This window comes from Lithobates pipiens, unplaced genomic scaffold (assembly GCF_037356315.1).
Source record: "Lithobates pipiens isolate NorthernLeopardFrog02 unplaced genomic scaffold, aLitPip1_a1.2 Scaffold_3, whole genome shotgun sequence".
Classification (NCBI taxonomy): Eukaryota; Metazoa; Chordata; class Amphibia; order Anura; family Ranidae; genus Lithobates; species Lithobates pipiens.
The window spans coordinates 243,985,681-244,004,860 of record NW_027507790.1 but is presented as its reverse complement, the minus strand read 5'-3'; the positions used below and the strand labels follow the sequence as shown (position 1 = coordinate 244,004,860).

Genomic DNA, 19,180 nt, shown 5'->3' with positions numbered 1-19,180 from the left:
GTGTGCGTTTAACGCATTTTTTTTTTGTACAATTCTCCTTTAAGGGACGTGGTCAGGGGTGTGTCCTATGCCTGCATACTTTTGCTGATAGGTGTCCCTAATTCCCATCTCAGAAAGTTGGGAGCTGCGCACTTCTCACACTGCAGGTCTCACCATGAAAGCCAGGAAGGGCTATATACTGTGTAGCGGGCCCCCTAGGGAGCCGCACATAGAACTGGGATCCCCCACCCTACACAGCCAGGCACACCAACTTTCCACAGGCATACTTGAGTCAGGCAACAGTCCAGTTCTTGTTTCTGTATTTTTATTGAGGGGGTAAAACTTGGATGGGGAGTTGATGTCTTATGGAATGCCCACTTGACTTCAGACAACTTCAGGGACAACTCTCCTATATACAGTCTATATACAATCCTTTCTCTTCCTCCAGCATTCCACTTGATTGCAAAAAAAAAAAACACACTGGGACACTTTTGGTAAATCTGGCAAAGCAGAGCTCTTTACAGGCAGGGAACCCGAGACCCCTTTGGCTATGTAGCAAAGTCCAGTGTCCAGTTTACATTCCTGTGACTACTGATCCCAGCACCACTTCTTCAAGCACTTGGTTGCAGCTGCCCCCTTTCCATAGTTGCCAACATTGTAAAATTTATAGGGACACTTTTTGGTCTGTAGGCGGAGTCTTATTATAATTAGGGGCAGGGCATTCGTGTGTAGGTGTGACGTAGTGGGGGAAACAGGCGAAAAATGGGCATGTTTAAGCTAAATATTGGGCGTGGTCCCTCTTTACATCAGGCATTCCCAGTAGAGTCCCTCCTTACACCAGGCATTCCCAGTAGAGTCCCTCTTTACATCAGGCATTCCCAGCAGAGTCCCTATTTACACCAAGCATTCCCAGCAAAGTCTCTCCTTACATCAGGTGTCCCCAGCAGAGTCCCTCCTTACACCAAGCATTCCCAGAAAAGTCTCTCTTTACATCAGGTGTCCCCAGGTGTCCCCACTTATATCAGGTGTCCCCAGCAGAGTCCCTCCTTACATCAGGCATTCCCAGTAGAGTCCCTCTTTACATCAGGCATTCCCAGTAGAGTCCCTCTTTACATCAGGCATTCCCAGTAGAGTCCCTCTTTACATCAGGCATTCCCAGTAGAGTCTCTCCTTACACCAGGCATTCCCAGTAGAGTCCCTCCTTACACCAAGCATTCCCAGCAAAGTCTCTCCTTACATCAGGTGTCCCCAGCGGAGTCCCCCTTACATCAGGTGCCCCAGGGGAGCCCCCCCTTATATCAGGTATCCCCCAGTGGTGTCCCCCTTACATCAGGTGTCCTCCAGTGGAACCCCCCCTTTACATCAGGTGTCCACCAGTGGGGCCCCCTTTTACATCAGGTATCCCCCAGTGGTGTCCCCCTTACATCAGGTATCCCCAATGGAGCCCCCCTTACATCAGGTATCACGCTATTGGCAGCCACCCGGCCTCTTGTTTGTTCTCGGCGTTCTGGTCTTCTGTAAAATGGCAGCATTGGCTCCACCAGCTGTGGAACTCTAGTGACAGTGAAAAATCTGGAAAATTAGGATTTCCCAGGACATTTGCCGGGAATCGTGAAAACCGGGAAAAAGATCTGAATCCCGGCAACGTCCCGGGAATTTCGGGACAATTGGCAAGTATGCCTTTCACTAGCCCTCTTTGCTAGTTCTCCTTAGTCCTCCCAGACTGACACTTTTACCACAGTCCACACAGACTGCTCACTCACTAGCTCACCCGGCTGACTTCTAGAGAACTCCTGGACATGCCGACTCTCTCCCGCTGTCCTTACACTTGTTCCCATGCCTCCAGGAAGGATATCCATGTGTTGTAGAGTGTCCTTCCAGCACCCGAGCCCCCAACCAAGCCCCAGGCCAGAGGTCACCCCCCTCCCCGACCAGGGGGCACCCTCAAGAGCCTCCTCTGTACTGTTTCTTCTTCTTCCAACCGACTGCCCCGCTGGCAGGACCCATGAATATTTATGAGATGGCCTGCCACTTGCCAGCTCATTTTGCTGGAGATTGGCTGAGGCCCTTTTCAGTACTCCAAGCTGATCCTCCTAACCTCCCACCCATGTTTCTGGAAGCTTCTCCAAGGTTCCAGCAAGTAGGGGGATGTGCCAGAGGTCATCCAGCCTCCCTGAGTCACTCAGCCCTGACCTAGATTCAACCCCAGCCTGGCTCTCAGCAAAGTCAGTTTACCTACTCGTAACAATTATGTACAATTTGGCACACTAGAGGGTGCTACAGCAGTGTGCCCAGTGTCTAAGATTGGGTGAATTCAATGTCCAAATAGACACTATACCAAGATGGTGCCCAGAGTCTATGGAAGAGGACACACTGGTTCCATGCCTGGCATTCCCTCTTAATAGAGAAATAACTTTGCTGGCAAAACAAGTAAAATTAAAACAGACCTTCACCCTAGTGTACATGCAATAGTGCACTGCCTCCCCCCACTTCCCTCTCTCACAGCATAATTTTTTTTTGACCATTTATTTGTGCTTTAGCGTTCACATTTCTAGGAGAGAATGACACAGTCCAGTTTTCCCAGACATTCACAAAGACTGTCTATTTTGAAAATCCCAAATCTTTGCTGTCTTTGCGCATGCATGAGAAATCTCCTTTGCAGATGTGCCGAAGGGCTGGAGTCATAAGGGCTTGTTCACACCATACGTGCATTAAAACTGATGAGAAAACCACACAGATTTCACTTGCAGGGAGCAGAGACAACAGTTTATACCATGTTGATGTCATTCAGTATTTTCTCCTGTGCAGAAAACTGCATACAGGCTGCAGATTCCTGTACAGGAAAAAATCAGCAAGGCATGGTGTGAACAGGGCACATAGAGAACCATTGTTCTTTTTTTTTTTTTTTTTTTTTTTGAGCAATTGCAGAACCCATGGTGTGAATGAAGCCTAATGCCGGGAAAACCATTTGTGTGTATGCTGATCCGACCTTCCAAATATGACTGTATTCCGTTCGTGTGTGGGCAAGTCCATTCTTTCGGAAGTCCGATCGTAACTCCGTCACAAATCCATCGGGGAGACCGTCAGACCTTTTCTTCCAGAAAGTCCGGTTGTGTGTTCACAGCATAACTGGTCACATGTGCACCATCATGGCAGTTGAAGATCAAACAGTGGCCAAGAGGCCTTCATTGGCCGAAAGTGATAGGAAGGTTTAATTCCCGTTTAAAGTGATTGTAAAGGCTTGTTTTTTTTTTTTTTTAAATAACAAACATGTCATACTTACTTCCACTGTGCAGATCATCCTCTTCTGGGGTCCCCTGGCGATGCTATCAGCTCCTCCCCACATCGTATAACCCCCCTAGGAGAAACGCTCTCCCAGGGGGGGTTACCTTACAGGGGCGCTCCCCAGTCCAGCATTTGGCGTCCATAGACATAGTGAGTGTACAGCTTGTATAACAGTGTACATTTTCTGTCCCCTCAAAATAACTCAACACACAGCCATTAATGTCTAAAACGCTGGCAACAAAAGTAGAAGAGTACACCCCTAAGTGAAAATGCTCAAACTGGGTAATCTTAGCCATTTTCCCTCTCAGGTGTCACGTGACTCGTGAGTCTTACAAGGTCTCAAGTGTGAATGGGGAGCAGGTGTGTTAAATTTGGTGTTATTGCTCTTTCTCTCATACTGGCCACTGGAAGTTCAACATGGCACCTCATGGCAAAGAACTCTCTGAAGATCTCAAAAAAAGAATTATAAAAAATTGTTTGCTGCAACCTACCCTTTTAAATAGTTTAGGCCCTTGACGACAGCGCGGGGATACCCTAAATCAAAAAAAGAATTATTGCTCTACATAAAGATGGCCTAGGATATAAGAAGATTTCCAAGACCATGAAACTGAGCTGCAGTACAGTGGCCAAGACCTAGCAGCTGTTTAACAGGACAGGTTCATCATATCCAGAGGTTGTCTTTGGGAAATAGATGTATGAGTGGTGCCATTGCTGCAGAGGTTGAAAGGGTGGGGGGGTCAGCGTTCAGACACACACTACATCAAATTGGTCTGCATGGCTATCGTTCCAAAAGGAAGCCTCTTCTAGGGTTGTTGCACAAGAAAGCCTGCAAACTATTTGCTGAATACAAACAGATAAAGTACATGGATTATTGGAACCATGTCCTGTGGTCTGATGAGACGAAGATAAACTTGTTTGGTTCAGATGGTGTCAAGCATGTGTGGCAGCAACCAGGTGAGGAGTACAAAGACAAGTGTGTCTCAGTCAAGCATGGTGGTGGGAGTGTCATGGTCTGGGACTGCATGAGTGCTTCCGGCACTGGGGAGCTACAGTTCATTGAGGGAACCATGAATGCCAACATGTACTGTGACATACTAAAGCAGAGCCTGATCCCCTCCCTTCGGATACTGGGCCACAGGGCAATATTCCAACATGATAATGACCCAAAACACACCTCCAAGACGACCACTGCCTTGCTAAAGAAGCTGAGGGTAAAGGTGATGGACTAGCCAAGCACGCCTCCAGACCTAAACCCTATTGAGAATCTGTTGGGCATCCTCAAACGGAAGGTGGAGGAGCACAAGGTCTCTAAAATCCACCAGCTCTGTGATGTCGTCATGGAGGAGTGGAAGAGGACTCCAGTGGCAACCTGTGAAGCTCTGGTGAACTCCATGCCCAAGAGGGTAAAGGCAGTGCTGGAAAATAATGGTGGCCACACAAAATATTGACACGTAGGGCCCAATTTGGACATTTTCACCCAGGGGTTTACTCACTTTTGTTGCCAGCGGTTTAGACAATAAAAGCCTCTTATCGCTGACCATATGCACATACACGGCCTCGGCTTGAAGGGGTTATACTGCTGTAGGCATCAACTCAGGGCGGTTTTGTAGAGCTGGCGGTTGGCTTTTTAGTGATAACAACCGATGGGGCTAAAAGCCGCTCAGCTGTTATCCTAAAGGAGCGGGAGGGTATGACCCCCCCTCCCCCCCTTCCGCTGTATTCCACCGCTCTTCCAGCGCCTCCCGTCCCACCGGGAGACCTGATCCACGATCCGACACTTCCGCCAGCTAGGCTGAGACTGGAATGAAGCCGGAAACGGCTTCGATCTACTCTCCTATGTAAAAACATGAAAGCGATGTCACGACTTTAGACAGCATGATTATTGCACAGGTGTGCCTTAGGCTGGAAACAATAAAAGGCCACTCTAAAATGTGCAGTTTTATCACACAGCACAATGCCACAGATGTCGGAAGTTTTGAGGGAGCTGACTGCAGGAATGTCCACCAGAGCTGTTTCCCATGAATTGAATGTTAATTCCTCTACCATAAGCCGACTTCAAGGGGGTATCAGAGAATTTGGCAGTGCATCCAACCGGCCTCACAACTGCAGACCATGTGTAACCACACCAGCCCAGGGCCTCCACATCCAGCATCTTCACCTCCAAGATCGTCTGAGACCAGCCACCCGGACAGCTGCTGCAACAATCGGTTTGCATAACCAAAGAATTTCTGCACAAACTGTCAGAAACTGTCTCAGGGACCGGCTCGTCGTCCTCATCGGGGTCTCGACCTGACTGCAGTTTGTCTTTGTAACCGGCTTGAGTGGGCAAATGCTCACATCCAATGGCGTTTGGCACTTTGGAGAGGTGTTCTCCTCATGGATGAATCCCAGTTTTCACTGTACAGGGCAAATGGCAGACAACGTGTATGGCATCGTGTGGGTGAGCAGTTTGCTGATGTGAACATTGTGGATCGCGTGGCCCATGGTGGCGGTGGAGTTATTGCAACGAACACATGTGCATTTTATTGATGGCATTTTGAATGCACAGAGATACAGTGATGAGATCCTGAGGCCCATTGTTGTGCCATTCATCCACGTCCATCACCTCATGTTGCAGCATGATAATGCACGGAGCCATGTTACAAGGATCTGTACACAATTTCTAGAAGCTGAAAACATCCCAGTTCTTTTATGGCCAGCATACTCACCGGACATGTCACCCATTGAGCATGTTTGGGATGCTCTAGATCGGCGTATACGACAGCGTGTTCCAGTTCCTGCCAATATCCAGCAACTTCGCACAGCCATTGAATTGAAATGGACCAACATTCCACAGGCCACAATCAACAACCTGATCAACTCTATGCCAAAGAGATGTGCTGCACTGCGTGAGGCAAATGGTGGTCACACCAGATACTGACTGGTTTTCGGACCCCCCAATATAGTAAAACTGCACATTTTGAGTGGTCTTTTATTATGGCCAGCCTAAGGCATACATGTGCAATAATCATGCTGTCTAATCAGCATCTTGATATGCCACCCCTGTGAGGTGGATGGATTATCTCGGCAAAGGAGAAGTTCTCACAGATTTAGACAGATTTGTGAACAATATTTGAGAGAAATAGGCCTTTTGTGTACATAGAAAATGTCATAAATCTTTGCGTTCAGCTCATGATAAATAGGAGGAAACACAAAAGTGTTTGTTGTGTTTATAATTTTGCTCAGTGTATATATTAGAGCTGCACAATTCTGGTCAAAATGAGAATCACAATATTTTTGCTTAGAATTAAGATCAAGATTCTCGTGGCGTAACATCATCTTTCAGATTAAAAAAATAGTTGGGCTAAAGCCGCGTACACACGATCAAACAATCCGGTGGAAAAGTCTGGCGGACAATCCGCCCATGTGTGGGCTCCGGCGGACTTTTTTTACTCAAAAGTCTGGCAGACTAAGAAAGTCGTTTTGCACATCAATCTGTGCGCCGGACTCGCATTTCGGCGGACAATACGGCTGTGTGTGTGCTAGTCTGCCGTACTTTTGAAATGAACTGACTTTTCCCTCCCAGAGAAAAGTCCGCTCATTTTGAGTGCGGCTCCAGGTAGCCGGCACCAGCGAAGGAGGAATCGCTGAAAAAACGGCGTGGGGGTCCCCCCCAGGTCCATATCAGACCCTTATCCGAGCACACTACCCGGCAGGTCAGGAAAGGGGGTGGGGATGAGTGAACGCCCCCCCTGAGGGCCCACCAGGCCGCGTGCCCTCAACATGAGGGGGTGATTTGGGGAAGGGGGGCCATGTGGTCCCCCCACCCCAAAGCAGCTTGTCCCCATGTTGATGAGGACAAGGGCCTCTTCCCGACAACCCTGGCCGATGGTTGTCGGGGTCTGTGAGTGGGGGGCTTATCGGAATCCATGAGCCCCCTTATTAATTAATTAATAAGGGGGCCCCGGATACCGGCCCCCCACCCTATGTGAATGAGTATGGGGTACAATGTACCCCTACCCATTCACCTGTGAAAAAAATGTAAAAAAAAACAGGCACGCGGCGTGCAGCGACTTATATAGGGACATCGCCGGATGATGTTCCCGCCCATTATGATGTCACAGTCCCAGAGGATGCTGGGACTGTGACATCATAATGGCCAGGGACATCATCCAGCTATGTCCCTATATAAGTCGCCGCACGCCGCGTGCCTGTCATTGTGACCGGAGACAGCGACGAGGCAACAGCTCAAGAAGAGAAGAACAGAAGGCGGCAACAGAAGACCGGCAAGAAGAACTGAAGTGGGGGACAAGACCCCCGAAGTCGAAAGAAGAGGGCGGCGGCTCCTCCGCTAGTAAAAGAGCTAGCTAAGATAGCGGAGGAGTCCGGCGAGAAGACCCCCGAAGACGGAAGAAGACCCTCTGGGCTGTGCAATAAACTATTTTAACCCTTGTGGTTTTTTTTTCACAGGTGAATGGGTAGAGGTACATTGTACCCCATACTCATTCACATAGGGTGGGGGGCCGGTATCCCAGGGCCCCCTTATTAAAGGGGGCTCACGGATTCCGATAAGCCCCCTGCCCACAGACCCCGACAACCAATGGCCAGGGTTGTCAGGATGAGGCCCTTGTCCTCATCAACATGGGGACAAGGTGCTTTGCCATGCGGCCCCCCCTTCCCCAAAGCACCCCCGGGGCACGTGGCCTGGTACGGCTCAGGAGGGGGGGCGCTCGCTCGTCCCCACCCCCCTTCCTGACCGGCCGGGTAGCGTGCTCGGATAAGGGTCTGATATGGACCTAGGGGGGACCCCCACGCCGTTTTTAACTCCATACCAGGTGACGGGGCCAGCAACGCTTCCTTCGCTGGTCCCGGCTACCTGGAGCCGTGCTCAAAATGAACGGACTTGCCTCTGTGTGTGTGGGCAAGTCCGTTCATTTCAAAAGTACGGCGGATAGTCCGGCGGACTATACGGTGGATAGTCCGCCAGACCTAGTCTGCTGAAAAAGTCCAGTGTGTGGGCAGGTCCGCTCGTTCAGACAGTCCGGCGGTTTGTCCGCCAGACTAAGTCTGCCGGATAGTCTGATCGTGTGTACGCGGCATAACTTTACTGTTTAGTTTTTTTATTAATTTATTAAAGTGTGTTTTTTCCCCAAAAAATTGTGTTTAAAAGACCGCTGTGCAAATACAGTGTGCAACAACCGCCATTTTATTCTCCAGGGTTACAGCTAAAAAAAATATATAATGTTTGGGGGTTCTAAGTAATTTTCTAGCAAAAAATACTGATTTTAACTTGTAAGCAACAAATGTCAGAAAATGGTTTAGTCTTTAAGAGGTTAAACTTCCCTCATTTACAGACCGAATTTCTCCCCTTAGCTCTAAAAGGAGTAAGTGTTACAATGTTTCTCCTTATCTCTGTCTAAGGCCCCTTTCACATGTGCGGACCGTTCAGATCCGCCTGTCAGTTTTTTCAGGCAGACCTGAACGGTCGCTCCATACATCTCTATGGAGCGACGGATGTCAGCGGTGATATGTTCGCTGACATCCGATCCGCCCCGTTTCGCTCTGCAAAAACCAGATGGATGGAAACTCTATTTTCCATCCGACTGGTGGATCGGATCGGATGAAAACAGACAGGCTGTCCGTTTTCATCCAATCACCCCATAGAGGAGAGCGGAGATCTGACAGGTTAGTTTCTGCACAGAGACGGACTTGTCATCTGCTGGCTCAGCGGGGATCAACGGATCGATCCCTGCTGAGCAGGTGGATGAGAACGGATCTGCACATGTGAAAGGGGCCTAAGACAGGGGTAGGCAATCTTTTGAGCACAGTGTGGCAAAAAATATTTACAAATAAATTGAGAGTGCCGATTTTCTAACAACAAATTGTTAACTTTATGCTCTCAATTACGAAAAGGATTTTTTATAAAGTAAATTCTGTAAACTACTTTAGTAATGAGAAATTAACTTTTCATCCATATATATATATATATATATATATATATATATATAGCGTTGGCTTCTGAAGAGCACGTGCTATGTGTTTTTCTCTATTTAAAATTCCTAGAACCGCAGTTTGGTTTTGGGTTTAATTATACCATATGATGGTTTCAGTACCAGTCTAGCTGGACTGTGTTCTGCTTGGCCACAGGTGGCGCTGTCATCACTGGCAAGTGTGAGAATGTAGTTCAGCTGGGCCATTTTTCTCGGAACCAGCCCAGTGAGAGTGTCATCCTGCTGTGCATTCTGGGAGAGGGTACTTAAGGTACTGAGCACATGATGGGTTCCGGTCCAGAAGATCTTTTCTGTCTGTTTGGTCCTGGTACTCCTGACCAGCCCCCATGGCCCTCATGGCCTGGGGTGCGGATCCATCCAATTCCGAGTCTTGGGGCTGGCTAGGTGTATTAGTGCCATCTTATCTGTAGAGAGGCCCAGCAACTGAGGAAGCAACCAGGGGAGGACTCTTCGGGAGAAGGCCACGCTGAAGGCTGGCTTCTCAGAAAGAGCCTGGAGGCTTAGTTGAAAGACCCCAAGTGAATCTACACTCATACAGTATCACCGGACTGGCTGCAAGATACTGGTACCGTATAAGGGGTTTTCTAAATTTGTCTACGTCCTTCAGTTTACTACAAGTGTTCTACAAGTCTGTGGCAGAGACTTTACTACAAGTGTTCTACAACAAGTCTGTGGCAGAGACTTTATTCAAACGTTCCATATGCAAGTCTGTGGCAGAGGCTTCGCTTTATCTGAACACTTTATCGGCTGCTAGGCCTAGTGAGAGGAGGTCTATCTGGTGGCTGTGAAAATCCAGTTGTGAGTGGCTATTCTCTGGATTTCTATAGGGAGAGACTTCCTATTTTGAGTAGTTCCAAGAGTACCTGGACTTTCTACCTGAACCCTCTAACCCTCATTGAGAGACTGTGTTTTGTCTACTTTCTTTTGCAAATAAAAATCCCAACATGGATCCAGTGTCAGTTTATACAATTCTTTGGGCCATCTACCTCAGGAAACCCCTAGACGCACACGAGGTAAAGGTAACGGTAAGCCCAGCAAATCAGCCGCTCCTTCGGGGGTCAGTGCTACATGTGGGGGCTCAGGTCCGGGATATGTCGTTACCCCTCACAATGAAAGAACTGTACACGCGGTAACTACAGGGTAGAGGGTTGAATTTTTGGAACTGCGCAATTTTGTGAAAAAATTATTGACATCCACTGTTGCCGCGTAAACTGTGGGTGGAGTTGGAAAAAGCTTGCGAGTTGGGGGACCAGAGGAGCAAGTGGGAGGAGTCTTGCCTATTTCCTCTCCCTACACGAGGCACCGCCGGGAGAGTGTCGTAGGAGAGAGAGAGGAAGGAGGTTGTGCCTTGTTGCGGAAGAGAAAAAGATGTTTAGAGTTCCGGTAATGTCGCCCACCATGGGACCCAGAATGCCATCTGTTGGGATCCCTGTGAGTGTGAGACTCCCAGGAACTGTGTTGACCGATACGGGGATTCGCCTGGCACCTCAAGAGCGTTTCATCCTGTTTTATATATATCTATATATGATTCTTATACTCACTGTGGAACCTAAGGGGTTAATCCTCTTCATTGTGTAAAAAGGCTGCTTGATCCTGCATGGACAGATCCATCCCTTCTTTCACTGACTCCAGAACATGCCCAGATAAGACAGAGTTACTGGAGTCACTCTGCACATGCTCAGTTTGGTGTGTATTGCTAGAGATTTTTTTTTCTTAGGAGGGTGCAGGTGATCAGCACAGGGCCAATCAGCACTGTCCAGACAGAGGATCAGGGGTCCTGCATCCTCATAGGACAGCTCAGTGCAGTATGAAAACTCCTCCTACAAGCTTTAACAGGAACTGATAGAGGGAGAGGCCACAAGACTGCTATATACTGCCAATGAGAAAAGGCATTTAGCAGTTTATATTTACTAAAATAATTGCGTTTCCTTGTTCTGTGTACTGTGGGGGACCAGATATTGTGAATGCAATAATAAACATCCCTTATGGACACAATAGTCACAGGTCAGGTATTATTATGAAGGGATCTAGGATCTATAAGACCCCAAATCCCTCCTTTGCACTTAAAATATGCAAAATGCCAAGTTTGGGAGTTTTGAATACTGACTTTTTTTTTTTATCTGGTGCCGTTAAGGCTTGTATCCTTGAATCCCTCGTAGAGCTGTATGCTTCTGGTAAACCAGTCTGCCAGGTCAACGTTTCGCTGATAGCATGGCTTCTTCAGGACTCAATAAGGCAAGGTAGAGTAACTCATATTGCAGTGGATCACATGAGCACAGCAAAGTAGAGTCTGGGGGTGGGCACAGGGGCACCAAGGCCCACAAACAGGTGGCGGGGACCGTCACGAACAGAGATAATGAACTCTTAATTAGAATTAACTTTTCAAGAAGGACAGTTACACTTAGGACACCAGTAGTGGTCTTGTTGGGCCAATTGTGTAAAATTGTGTCATAGAAAGTCGGGATAGGGCCCCGTCATCCAACCAAGGGGTTTAGGGAACCAGACATATTATAGCACACATATCCCAAAATACAGTCCAAGGATAGGTAGTCCCATAAGGTGTCCAACAGGGTATGCTAATGCTCCAAACTGCCGTAAAACAACTGCCCGCTGGACCGCCATCCTATTTGCATTGTGTGGATATGGTTCTAGCCAAAACTTCTATTTTTACTAAAATTTTCCAGTTTTTATTGAAATTTAACAGCAATCGGGATTGTGTGTAAATCTGACAAGTAGACTGCTGCCTGTCAGATGGAAGCATTAGGGTGGCTGCGCTGCTGCCCAATTGCTTCCACTCACCTCTGGTAATGGCGCCCCCCACGCACACCCTTGCCATGTGTCCGGCCTCCGCTTGCCCATATGTGGGCATGGGACCGACATAGCAGTTGCCGCCAGGTAGAGGGGAGCTCTCGTCTCCTCCCTGTTGCTGACCTGGAAAACGACATGTTTGACATCACGTCCGGGTCCGCCTCAGTGTCCCCGGCCAGCAGGGCTGAACTTACCATTGGGCTTGACTGGGCTCAAGCCCATGGGACCCGCCCAATAGGGGGCCCCGTGGGCCCTGCCGAGATACATAGCCGAGTGTAATTGGCTCGGGTCCGCTTACAGTTATGCCCAGTCCCGCCCTATGATGGATATAACACCGAGGCTGGGCAGGGCTGCAGATGGACACTGATAAGGCTGCATTGATGGGCATTTAAATGTAAGTTTTTCTCTTTAAACTTCCCTCCTAAAAGTTTTTTTCCTTAAAATTCCCTCCTAAACTTGGGGTGCGTGTTATACTCCGATCAATACGGTAATGTATAGAAGGTAGGGCCCGAAAGTGACTCAAGCCCAGGGGCCCCCCACCACCCTAAGTCCTGCCTTGCCGGCCAGCATACTATGGTAAATGTAATGCAATATGAACTGCATTGCATTGTATTCAGTGGAGCTCAGGGGAGACATGCAGGATCTTTTAGACCCTGCATGTCTCATTAAAGAAAACCTGTCACCAAAAAAAATCATCAGATAGGGGACTTTTTGTCCCCTATGTGATGGGAAAAAAAAGTTGGGTAAAAAAATCGTTACACCTAAGCACATAAAATCCCCCCCTTCAAAGAATTTTTCAGAACACCCCCCCCCCCACGAATATGCATGTATGAACGTAAATGCACGCATCGGGGGTGCCTATAATCAAACCGCTGATTGCAATACACATGTTACACACGGCTGCGCATGCCAGAGTGAGAGCAATATTTATAGCACCAGTCCTCCTCCGTAACACTAAACTGATAACTTAGTGTTGACTATTAAAAATATAGGGTGCTGAAGTTTGTAACGTTGTCACGTTGAAGTTTGTATGTAATTTCTCAGGTGCACACAAATTTAAGGTCTGACATGTTGGGTATCTATTTACTCAGTGCAACACAGTCTTTTTATATTTTACCCAAAAGTTGGGTAATTTACTGCGTTTGTGAGCCCTAAATTTAACATTTTTTTTTTTAAAGTATTTTTTTACTGAAATTTTGCAATTGCGGTAATATCGTGTGACAATTTTGGAAACCCCATTATTTTATTCTCTAGGGTGTTTGCTTGCAGAAAATATTTTATGTTTTTTTTTGGGGGGTGAGGGGAGGATTTTGTGTAATCTTCAGTCCTAAAATATTATTTTTTTGAAAAAATGCCTCTGGCGGCGAAAAGGTAAAAAATTTGAAGTCCAGTAAAATAACCTGAAATAGTACATAGTTAAGCGATAAACTGCCAGAGGTGATACAAAATGTGTACTTTATGCATCCTTTAATACACTGCATTTCCTTAAATGCACCAAAAAGCCTACCATGTGCACAAACCCCAAAAAACTACGAAAGCCTGCAATCACATGGGCGTAAACATTTTACTGATCTCATTATGCGTGTTTTTTGTCTTTTTTCTTTTTTTTTAGCACAAAAGTTTCTGTGTAATATCACTAAATATTTGTTTGTTTTTTTCATTTTTTGCTACATATGCGTTTGACTTATATGTTCACGTATTTATTCTTAGATGCAGATTTTTTAATTTTTTGTTGCGGATCTGATCGGTTTGTGCACCGGTATGAAAATTTCTAATAAAAATTATGCAGCTGCGTTCAGATTTGTCTAAAAAAGAAAAAAAAATTATTGTAAACATGTTTGTTTTTTTGGGGGGATTTTTTTTTTTTTACAGGCGTGGGAATGAAGCTCAAAGAGAAAAACCACATATAAAAGGCAAGCAATCTCCTACAAGGCAGAAGAGGGATGTAGCTGGAGGAACGAAGAGCATCATCAGCACCAGAGACGAGGAGGAAGGAGGAGTTAGGACCCAGCGAGGCTGCAGGCAGGCTGAGATCAGGAGACGGCTGTATCTGGAGGGGGGGAGACGTCTATGTAAGCAGTGTGCACCTTGCATTGCACTCATCCCCTTCCATCCATCCCCGCTCCTCGCCCCGCATCTCCCTTCACCCATTGCAGACCAGAAGATGGAAGCAACAGTGTTGTGAAGCAAGCAATGGGCTGAGCCCTCCATCAGGCAGACACAGCATCTTCTCAGCATTGCACGTCAAGGCCGTAGGTATGTGATTTTATTTCATTTATAATCAGTCTCCCTGAGCGGTGGGTCCCTGCCGGTCCTGCCTGGTTTGCATGCTCCAGTTGCATGCCAGGGGGGAGGCCGGTTCTGGCTATTTGGCCTTAAACTTGCACTACTTTCAAAGTTAGGGTGGTCTCCATTCATATTGTCATCGCTGCTCCCTGATTTTTGCTACGTGGCGTTGATGACCGCCTGTTGGGTTTGTGGCGGCGGCGCTCTGTGGTGTCACTTGAAGTTTCCCAGGATTGATGGACTTGCAGGGTATTCTCAGATTTGCCTACAGACCATCCAGATCTTTGCAGTGAACGACGGTGGCTGGGAGTAACTGCTGGCATACTCAGTCCGCTGGTTTACTGAATAAGCCTATACATGGAATGCTCAATAACTCAAAACGGTCGCCTTCCATCAGCAGGCTGAGCAGTAAATGGTGATGGTTGCTGTGGGTTACCACAAAGGGCAGGAGCAGTGTAAATCATAACAACCAGCCAGACGATGGGTTACTAAAAACACAGGATAAACAGCAGCATCCATACATAGGTTCAGTAACCCATAGCAACCAACCAGCCACCAACCAGATGTCATCTGGGGCTAATTACATCTCAAATCTGCTTAGTTGCTAAAAACTTAAGATAAGCAGTAACATTGATACGTATGTTCAATAACCTACAGCAACCAGCCTGAAGTCTTTGGGATTAGGATCATATACAATCCGCTTGGTTGCTATGGGCTACCAAAAACACAAGGCAAGGAGCAGCACTCATATGTATGTTAACTCATAGCAACCAGAAACCTAACTCTATACATGGAACGCCCAATAACCAGATGTCATCTGGTGCTACTTACATCTTAAATCTGCGTAGTCGCTATAGGCTACTAAAAAGTCAAGGCAAGGAGTAGCATCGATATGTATGTTCAGTAATCTACAGGAACCAGCCTGGGGTCTTTGGGACTAGGATCATCATATACAATCTGCTTGGTTGCTATGGGCTACCAAAAACACAAGGCAAGGAGCATCACTATGGGTTACTGCACTTTGTATAGCAATGTTGGGAGCATGGAGGAGCACCAATATGTACACTTAGTAACCCATAGTAACCAGTCTGAAGTCCTTGGGACTAAAGCCATCCAAAATATGCTTTGTTGCTATAGGTCAATGGTTCTCAACCCTGTCCTTGAGTACCCCCAACAGGCCATGTTTTGGGAATTTCTCTTAGATAAAATAGCTGCCCAAAATACCAAGCCATTGACTCCGATTTAAAGCACCTGTGCAAGATAAAGGAAAACCTGCAAACATGGCCTGTTGGTGGTACTTGAGGACATGGTTGAGAACCACTGCTATAGGTTACCAAAACACAAGGTGAGCAGCACTGATACATAATATGTCCAGTAACTCATAGCAATCAGACTGAAGTCTTTGGGACTAAAGTCATCTAAAATCTGCTTTGTTGCTATGGGTTACCAAGAATTCAAGGCAAAGAGCTGCACTGATACATATGTTCAGTAACTCGTAGCCACCAGACTGAAGTCCTTGGGACTGCAGACATCTGAAAATTGCTTGGTTTCTATGGGTTACCAAAAATTCAAGACAAGGAGCAGCACTGATATGTACAGTAAATTCAGTTACCCATAGCAAACAACCAGAAGACATCTGGAATTACAGAGAATCTGCTTGGTTGCTATGGGTTTTTGCACTCTGTTGTCTTTTTCTTGCAGTATATAAATACATTCATCAATCAGGGAAAGTGTTCTGAAAAGGAGAAGTAAAATCCAGTTTCTCCCACACCTTGTACATCACTATTGCTCTTTATGCCGACATACTGATGTCTGTTGTAAAAAGGTAAAATAAGTATTGTCTCTAAGTTTATTGAGGACTGGAGATGCCCAGCCACCTGTTAGACAATCCAGAAATGGAGGAACTACAAGTCTCAGCTTTCTTTGAGGTTAATTGAGGTTTCAGTGTACTGTGCCAGTCAACATGCTGGTAGTTATGCTATTGCAACCAACGAATGGACTATCTGATAACCTCCCGTCCAAGTTTTTTTTTTTTAAACCAGACTGAGAGTTTGCTATGGACTTTAGAAAAAGGACACAGTGCATGAAATGAAAAATTCAGCAGCCAATCAAAGGTTGTCTTTCACTGTCTGTCAGCAGTTAATTGAATTGTGATTGGACATTATGGATTGTTAGCTTTACTGCTTTATTAAAGCTGGACTCCTGGAAAAAAACTAAAACTTTTACTAATTAGCGGTCTCCCCTCCCCACTGCAAGGGTTATAACTGCTAGTTTTGCCTAAAGGAAGAATGATGAATGAGGTGAAAAACCTTATGCCGCGTAAACACGATCTGAAGTTCAATGCTTCCAAGCATGCATCGAATTGTCTACCAGCATGCGTAGGAATTTTGCACGTCAGAATTGCTACAGACGATCGGAATTTGCAATTGGAACTTTTTTCCGTCGTAAAAATAGAGAACCTGCTCTCAATCTTTTGCTGGCGGAAATTCCACCAGCAAAAGTCCGATGGAGCATACACACGGTCGCAATATCCGACCAAATGCTCTCATTGGACTTTTGCTGGCGGGATTTCCAATCGTGTGTACGGGGCTTAAAGAGGGATTCCACCAAAAAAAAAAATATTAAAAGCCAGCAGCTATAAATACTACAGCTGCTGACTTTTAATAAATGGACACTCACCTGTCCCGGGTTCCAGCGATGCCGGCAGCCGAGGCCGATCGATCGCTCGGCTCTCGGCTGCTGTCGCCACCATTCTAGGTGAGGGAATCAGGAAGTGAAGCGAATCGGCTTCACTTCCCGGTTCCCTACTGCGCATGCGCGAGCCGCGCCGCGCAATAGGAAATCTCCGCACTGTCACTGGGACCCGTGTGTGTCCCAGCAGACAGCGCGGCAGGGCAGTAAATGGCGTAGACTCCCACGGGAGTCTATGCCCGGAAGTGGGTGAAAATACCTGTCTTTGACAGGTATCTGCACTCCCCTCTCCCCTGAAAGGTGTCAATTGTGACACCGGAGGGGGGGAGGGATCCGATCACCGGAGGTTCCACTTTAGGGTGGAATCCCGCTTTAAGTCCTCACTCCCAGGGGCTTCCTCCTCTTTGTGTGACCAGCGCCCCAAAGCCTATTCCCTTCATCTCCTCACCAGCTGCAGCTCTCTGACATCATCCCATACAATGCAGGACCAGCCATCCTTCATTGGACAGGAGGACAGCGAGGACCCGTCCACATTCCAGAACAACTGGACAAGGGAGGAGAACATCAGCTGCCGCTGGAGCAAGGTATATGGTAAGTATATTCTCTTGTTTGTCATCACCTACCAGTGGAAGGAAAAGTGCCCCAAGGGCTGGAAAAAGCCAGCAAAGGGCCACATCCGTCCCAAGGGCCACAGTTTTGAGACCATTGACTTAGGCAAAAAGAGCAGATAACCTTTACATGGAAAGACCCACTACAAATGTACATGGTTCAGTGTTAAAAAATATATATTTGAGTCATCCGATGTCGGTGATGTTTGTGTTTTATTATTGATTGTATGGAAGCTGTAGGCTCAGGACAAGATTTGGACTTTGTGAATGGGTGCTGATTGATTCAGCTTTATGACACCTTGCTTTTAAATTTAGAAAAACATTTTGTTTATGTGTGGGTAATGTTTTTTAATTGGATTTGGTCGGTGAAGCCATCGTGTCTAAAGATTACCATTTGCTGCCACTGTCAATTCATTGTGAGTGACTTGAAAAACCTTCACTTGGTATGTCTGGTTCTCTTCAAATTGCATGCTCACCTGTTAAGCAAATCCAGTGTCCTCCTATAGCCATCCACTGTTCAGGTGCCACAGCTTGTGTCCTTTGCCATGAACTTGGTCCTGTCAGCTGACTGCCTCTTAGCCCTTGTACACATTTTGACAACCAAATCCGTTGGATTTTGTCCGACGGATTTTGTCCGAAACTGTTGTATACACACGGTCGGACAAAGTTGTAGGAAAATCCGATTGTACATAACGGGATGACGTTATTTCGTTACGACGGGATTACGTTCAGGCTAGTAGCCAATAGCTTTGGTCTAGGAATTTGATCTGAGCATGCGTGGCGCTTTGTCCGTCGGAGTAGGCTACACATGACCGGAGTATGTCCGATCGGAGCATTTTGTCGGAAAATTTTACGGACAAGTTGGAAAACTTGGTCCGTCAGATACTCCGACGGAAACAGTCCGATGGAGACCACACACAGTCGGATTATCTGACAAAACGTTCCGATATGACACATTCCATCCGAATCTCCGACCATCTGTACAAGGGCTTACAGGTTCAGGCATCCTGGCCCAAATAAACACACTCCAGATCTGCCTGGGTACTGTCTCCAGCAACCTCCTGCGATTTATGACGAGGTAGCTCAGGCGGCTGCAGGAGCAGGACACATCATTCTTGTATAGCTGAAAATGGCCTTAAAGGGTGGGGCCATCGAACGCCCCCCCAAAAAAAAAAAAATATGAGGAGCGGTATGAGGAAAAGATAGGCCTAGTACAGGCCAAGGTTCCTGAGGAGTAGCATCAGGAAGAGCTTGGCCTAGTAAAGGTAGAGGTTCCTGAGAAGCGGCATGAGTAGGAGAAAGGCCTAGTACAGGTAGAGCTTCCTGAGGAGTGTCATGAGGAATAGATAGACCTAGTACATGTAGAGGTTCCTGAGGAGTGTCATGAGGGAGAGATAGGCCTTGTACAGGTAGAGGTTCCTGAGGAGTGTCATGAGGAATAGATAGACCTAGTACATGTAGAGGTTCCTGAGGAGTGTCATGAGGGAGAGATAGGCCTTGTACAGGTAGAGGTTCCTGAGGAGTGTCATGAGG

The 19,180-nt window shown here is 47.0% G+C and overlaps 2 protein-coding genes across 2 annotated transcripts in view; one reads left to right on the top strand and one right to left on the bottom strand.

Annotated features, from left to right (window-relative positions):
- Window positions 1-19,180, bottom strand: part of LOC143941264 (uncharacterized) — a 221,326-nt gene that overhangs the window by 168,148 nt on the left and 33,998 nt on the right. The window lies entirely within an intron of this gene.
- The window catches only part of RAB27B (RAB27B, member RAS oncogene family), a 380,975-nt gene continuing 375,890 nt past the window's right edge, over window positions 14,096-19,180 (top strand). The window contains exon 1 of the mRNA XM_077462987.1: window positions 14,096-14,318. The gene's annotated coding sequence lies outside the window, so the exon portion shown is untranslated. The remainder of the gene's footprint in view (window positions 14,319-19,180) is intronic.